A 6,592-nucleotide genomic window follows, 5' to 3' on the forward strand; every position below is an offset into this window, starting at 1 on the left:
CCAAATCGTCACAGTTCACATCAGCTCTCCTAATATAAAATAGTGTCACAGAGCAGGAGCAGTGCATCATGGTGAAAGCACAGATGATAACACTTAGGACACAGTCACCAGTTCTCAACATGGTTCAGGGCCATCTGTAGAAAGGTAGCTGAGAGATCATGACCCTTATGCATGCCCCTTGTCCTGCTGCCAGTGTCACTGCCCAGGCTTTCTTGGTGCTGTCATCTTGGAAGTAAGTGTTCCTCAGCTCACCAGTCAGGATGTCCCCTTCCCTTGGAACCCCATGGGAGGTCATACAAAATTTCTGCCCCTTTAGAAGCCTCTGCTGATGGTCTGCTCCCCTTCTTTTGCAGAAACTGGAAGAGGACTCTCCTATATCTTCATTTAGAAACTTGGGATGGTGACCAAGTCAGCTAAACACACATTTGCCATAATTTATGCAAAGTCATTATCACCTCCTCTATGTCATTAGAAAGCAGGGCACCTCCCAACAACATCAAACCTTGACCTTTTCTAGGAAGGAGTTGTCTGACATCTCGGGGGGGGGAAAGCATATCTGCTAGTTCAGGATTCTATGAACTGTTTCTCAAGGGAATATGGAGCACTTTGGCAGCAATATTGTTTCTCTGAGCCAGGGAAGGAACATAGAAGGGCTGGAGAAATTCAATCAGAATTATGTCCTTATCATATGTCTTCCTGGAGACTGGATCTGAGAAGGTGCTGGACCAGAGAGCCCTTCCTTTCTTTATGTGTCATTGATTCGCTGTAGATATGGTCTCTGGGAGGTGGTGCACCCAACCTTGGTCATCAAGTGGATAATGACAAAGCTGTTATTTAGCAGGAGGGCAAATCTCTTTCCCTAAGATGGAGGAAAAAGGCAATTTTTCCAGTTGGGAGCAGGTCAAGGACTAAATGTTCAAACTAGCATGAAGGGTCCTGTCAGGCAGAAATGGCTGCCTCATATTTAAGTAGGAGGATCATACGGTTTCATGTCCAGCACTACATGACATTGCAGCCCCCATGTCCAGATTGGCAATAGACCTACTTCCCAGTCTCTTCCAGGCTTTAGCTAGGTTTTTTGTTCAGTGGAAGTCATACAATGCTCTGATATTTGCTAACACATTCTACAAACAACTACATGTGGTGGGAGGCATTCTCCAAAAATTCTCCCCCAAAGAAGAGTCTATATAAATGTCCAGTCATGTTCTCTCCAGGCCTCAGACCACTCAGCCATAAACATGGCCACCACCAAGTAGGAGAGTAGATAAAGATCTTATTTCTCACAAGGCTTTCTCACAGACCAGCCATGTGGCCATGTGGCTTACAACTCAACCCAATGGAAGGAGTTGCCAGGACCATTATTCTTGGGGCATCCCAGATTCCTACATTAAGAACCATTAAAGTCTAGTTGTTTGCCTTTCTCATAGCAGACAGAAATGTTATTGAACCAGGCAGAACAGGAACCAGATCCTTATAAGCAGGTGTCATAGAGCTAACAGAAGAAAGTCACTTAACCTCCATTTGCTTCAGTTTCCTCAACTGTAAAATGATCATAGAAACACTACCTCCTCACAGAGTTATTGTGAGAATCATATGATCTAATATTTGTAAAAAAAAAAACAAAAAACCACTTCGTACTATGCCTGGAACCTAGTAGGTACTATCTAAATACTTATTTTCTTTCTTTTGTTCCCCGGGAGGCCTCATCTAAGGAAGACTTGAATTCAAATCCAACCTCAGACACTTACTAGCTGTGTTACTCTAGACAAGTCACTTAAATTTTGTTTGCCTTAATACTCTGGAGGAGGAAATGACGAACCACTCCAGTATCTTTGCCAATAAAACCCACTTGACAATATGGTCTATGGGGTCACAAAGAGTCGGACACGAGTGAACAACAACAATAACCCTTCCCCTAACGTCTGAAATCCTCTCAGAGTTTAGAGGACACAGTCCTAGCCCGATCCCCGAACACTCTATTTCAAGTCTTTTGATAGAATTGCAAATGGCGAGTGATGGGGGTAAATACAATTATTCAAATGTATCTTGAGCACCCAAATAGTGCATTCTCTACCAAAAAACTAGGCATGAGCCTTTAATCAAACAGCAAAGAATGTGATTAGGACAGAATAGCAAAGTAAATAATATGAAGAGATTAAGCAGTAGATTCATTTTCAACCCTTCCCCCGACTCTATACACAAAGAAATCATGTTTAATCCACTGGAGAAGGGAGTTCTCTCCCACACCCCTAGGTGAGGAAATGTCATTGTGGCTGTGATAACGTTCATGTCTCCATCTCCCAGAAACTAATGTAAAATTCTTTGCAAACCTCAAAGCACTAAATATTAGTGGTTATTGTTGCTACTCCCTCTCGCACTCCTCTTCCTCTTCCTACCACCCTTACCAGCACTATTGACATGGTCCCTGGCCACTGCTCTTCCATGTCACCTCCTCAGCTACTGCTCCACTTTGCTTCCATAGCTATCGGCCATCAAAGCTCCAGCCTTCCTATACAGATGGCACTTTTCTGTGCCTCTAAAGCTTCCATTTAATCTTCCTCTACCAAACTATTGCTGACATTTACTATACGGAGCATTTGCAGCTATAACTTCTTGAGAGGCTATTATACCTTTTCTACGAGACTCTCTAGGCCAAGAAGCCTTGGTATCACATGTACAAAAAAGCCCTGGGCAGCTCTCAAAATCTTTCATTTTTAGATCAATGGAAAGTCCTCCAGACCTTACTTGTGTTTGGGTCTCTTTCCACACCCCTGGCAGTTAGCATCTGAGACATGCTAATGGCCTTGACTTTCTATCTGCCCCAAGGGGGGCACTCTGCTTTATTGGAAGGGGAGAGGAAGAGCAGGCAACCTTTGCCCTCTATTCCTGCCAATATGACATATATTGGGTTCCCACCTACTTTACAATTCTGGAGCATTATATTGTTATATATGCTGCCTTTTCATTCCTGATAAACTGTAAGCTTCTTGAGGGCAGGGACTATAACTTAACAATCTCTGAGATAGTGTTGTTCACACTAGTCATTCATAATGAATGGTTGTTTCCCATTATCATTCTTTTTTTTTTTTTTTGGCTAGTCAGTGGGGTTAAGTGACTTGACCAGGGTCACACAGCTAGTAAGTGTCACGTGTCTGAGGCTCGATTTGAACTCAGGTCTTCCTGACTTCAGGGCCGGTACTCTATCCACTGTGCCACCTAGCTGCCCCTCCCATTATCATTCTTGCTCCTACCATAATTAATCATATCAATACAAGCGAACTCAAAAAACCAATCAAGAGTAGGATGGGGTTATGATAAAATGGGAGATTCACATAAGTAATAAATGAAGATAAATGGAGATGCTTTGCATGATGAAACCTTTGAAACCTTTCTCTATTAATGAGGGGTAGCTAGGTGGTGCAATAGAGTGTCTGACTTGAAGTCAGGAGGATTTGAGTTCAAATCTGGTTTCAAACACTTATTGGCTGTGTGACCCCTGGGCAAGTCACTTCACCGTATTTGCCTTAGTTCCTCCTCTGTAAAATGAGCTGGACAAGGAAACAGCAAACCATTCCAGGATTTTTGCCAAGAAAACCCCAAATAGGGTCAAGAAAAGTCGAAAACAACTGAAAATGACTCAACAACAACCTATGAATGCAGAAGAGGGCCTTGTGTAGGACCTTGAGGGCAGGAATGACATCTTATTTATTTTCTATTTTTTCCACTATTATGGTGTATTACACAGAGCAGATGCTTAATAAAGGTTTGTTGAATGAATGAATGACCACTCCAAATAAAAAAAGTAGATATATTTTGGGAAATATTTTTAAATAACATCCACTAAAGGCAGAGTATTCTATCATTAGTGGAATGGAGGGTTCCCTCTCCTGACGACATAAACTCTATATTGAGTTCAATATAATTTGGGAAGAGGAGAGAAAGATGCTGACAAAGTTCTTCATTGCATGAACCTTATTTTATCTTAACAAATCTCACCCTCTAGTGGGAGCTATCATGCCACTTGCTTTGAAAAAAAAAACAGCCTTTGAATTTGCAGCTAACCTTGGAAATCTAATTAAGAGGCTAAAAGGAACTTAGAGGTCATCAAGACTAATCTGTAATTAGTTCCTAGGGAGAGAATTTTAATGAAGCATAGTTAGAGATTGGTGTTCTCTGAAAGGCAAGCCTTCAAAGACCAAACTGGAAAGGAAAGTGATGAAGAAGAGCTTCAGAAGAGGCATGTATGAACACAGCTCCATCGCAATAAAATGGACTCCACTTTTTTCAGTAATGTTACCACTGGTACTTCTGGAAGTGCTTCACTGGTAACCAGGGCACGGTGGGTATACAGAGCTCAAAGAAGCAAGAGTCAAGTCTTTATCGACGAGTCTGATTCTTCTCACTGAATCCTGTGTAATTATAACGACCAATCTTGCCCTGAAGAAGAAATGAGAAAATGTACCTCTCTCTTTCGGTGGAGAAGCGGGGGACAAAGAGTGTGACGTACACTGCCAGATGCAGTCATTTAGTCAGTTGGTTTTTGCTTAACTAGTTTTTTCTTTTTCTTTTTTACAATGGGAAAGGGGAAGGGAAAGGAATGGTTGGTTGTCATCCTTCCCACTCTAAGAGGACTAAAGCGACATCACTCTGTTGGGGTCATGATGCAGTGTGTCCTACTGGGGCTGACCAGACGAGCTCTGAGGGTTCTACCACAGGTTGGACACAAATAGTCCACATGAATGTTTGGAATGGAGACATATCTAAATTTGAGCAGCTCATGTTTCTTGTGAGCTACTGACATTTTGCATTGATCACAGAGCACAATACTTTCTTCGATTCGGGCACACCATGCTGGGCTGGCTGTGCCAGTGTCTCCCGTGTCACACAATCGATTACAAAGTTCTTCAGAGAGACCTTGAGAGTATCCTTGTACTTCTTCTTCTGACCTTCAAGTGAGGTACTTACTTGCCTTGTGTGAGTTCTCAGTAAAATAGTCTTTGAGGCAAATGGACATTTGGCATTCAAACAAGATGAGCCCATTGGAGTTGTGCTTTCTGTAGAAGAGTCTGAATACTTGGCAATTTAGCTGGAGAAAGGACCTCACTGTCCAGTACCTTAGCTCATCAGGTGATCTTCAAAATCTTCCTAAGACAATTCAAATGCAAGCGATTCAATTTCCTGGCATGACGCTGATCTACTGTCCAGGTTTCATAAGCATACAACAATGAGGTCAGCACAATGGCTCTGTAGACTTTAGTCTGGCAGTCTGTCTAATACTTCTCTCCCACACTTTTCTTCAGAACCTTCCAAACACTGAGCCAGCTCTGGCAAGGTGTGTGTCAATCTCATCATCTATGGTACTTCCCTGGAATGTATACTGCCAAGGTCAGTGAACTTCTCCATAGCATTTGCTTTCTCCATTTGCTGTAACCGATGGTTCCACATATGGACGATGCAGTGCTGGCAGATGGAGAACCTCTGTCTACTTGGTGTTAATTACTAGGCCAAAATTAGCACAAGCAGCACAGAATCCATTTACACATTGTTGTATCTCTGCCTCAGAGGCTGCGTTGGGTGCACAAATATCTTTTAACAGAAAGTCATGCACCAGCTCTCCCTCCTCTCCATTTTTACAATGGGAATGGGTAAGGAAAGGAATATGCTTGTATAAATAGTGCCCACTATGTGCTACACATTTTTACAAATATTATCTCCTTTGATCCTCACTACAATCCTGAGAGATTGGTGCTATTTTTATCCCCAATTTACAATTGGGAAAAAGGAAGAAAATGGAGCAGTTAGGTGGCACAGTGGATAGAGCACCGGCCCTGAAGTCAGGAGGACCCGAGTTCAAATCCAACCTCAGACACTTGACACTTACTAGCTGTGTGACCTTGGGCAAGTCACTTAACCCCAATTGCCTAAAAAATTAAAAAAAAAAAAGGAGGCAAATGGCAAACAGGGTTAAATGACTTGCCCAGGGTCACACAACTAGTTAAGTGTCTGCATCCATATTTTAACTCAGGACTTCCTGACTCCAGGTCCAGCTCTTTCTCCAGTGTGTCAGCAGTTCCCTATAATGGGAGACTTATTAGGGATGTAAGAGGCTAGAGAGAGAGAGAGAGAGAGAGAGAGAGAGAGAGAGGTAAATCTGCAAATTACTCTTCCCTAAAAGACATCTTACCTGTGTGATCTCGGGCAAGTCATTTAACCCCAATTGCCTCACCAAAAAGCAAAAATAAAACAAAACAAAATAAAACAAAAAACAAAACAAAAAACCCCCCAAAAGACATCAATTCAACTTGGTACATTTTTTAAAAAAGCATAATTCTTTTTCTTCTAGTGTTTAAGGGAAATAAAACTACAAAAAACACTTAAACCATTTTATTTATACATGAATTGGCATTTCTGTTCTAAGATGACTAGATTAAAAAATTCAATATTCTGTTATAAATATACTCTGTTGCTTCCTTGTATTTTGATAGTGGATCTTTCTCATTATGATACAGAGAGCCTACACTGTAGTCATTCACCTTGTTGCCTGACAGCAGCACTAAAATGAGGTCTACCATCAGCTAACTTGATTTTGAGA

This window comes from Vombatus ursinus, unplaced genomic scaffold, assembly GCF_900497805.2.
Source record: "Vombatus ursinus unplaced genomic scaffold, bare-nosed wombat genome assembly UNPS02014801.1, whole genome shotgun sequence".
NCBI classification, from domain to species: domain Eukaryota; kingdom Metazoa; phylum Chordata; class Mammalia; order Diprotodontia; family Vombatidae; genus Vombatus; species Vombatus ursinus.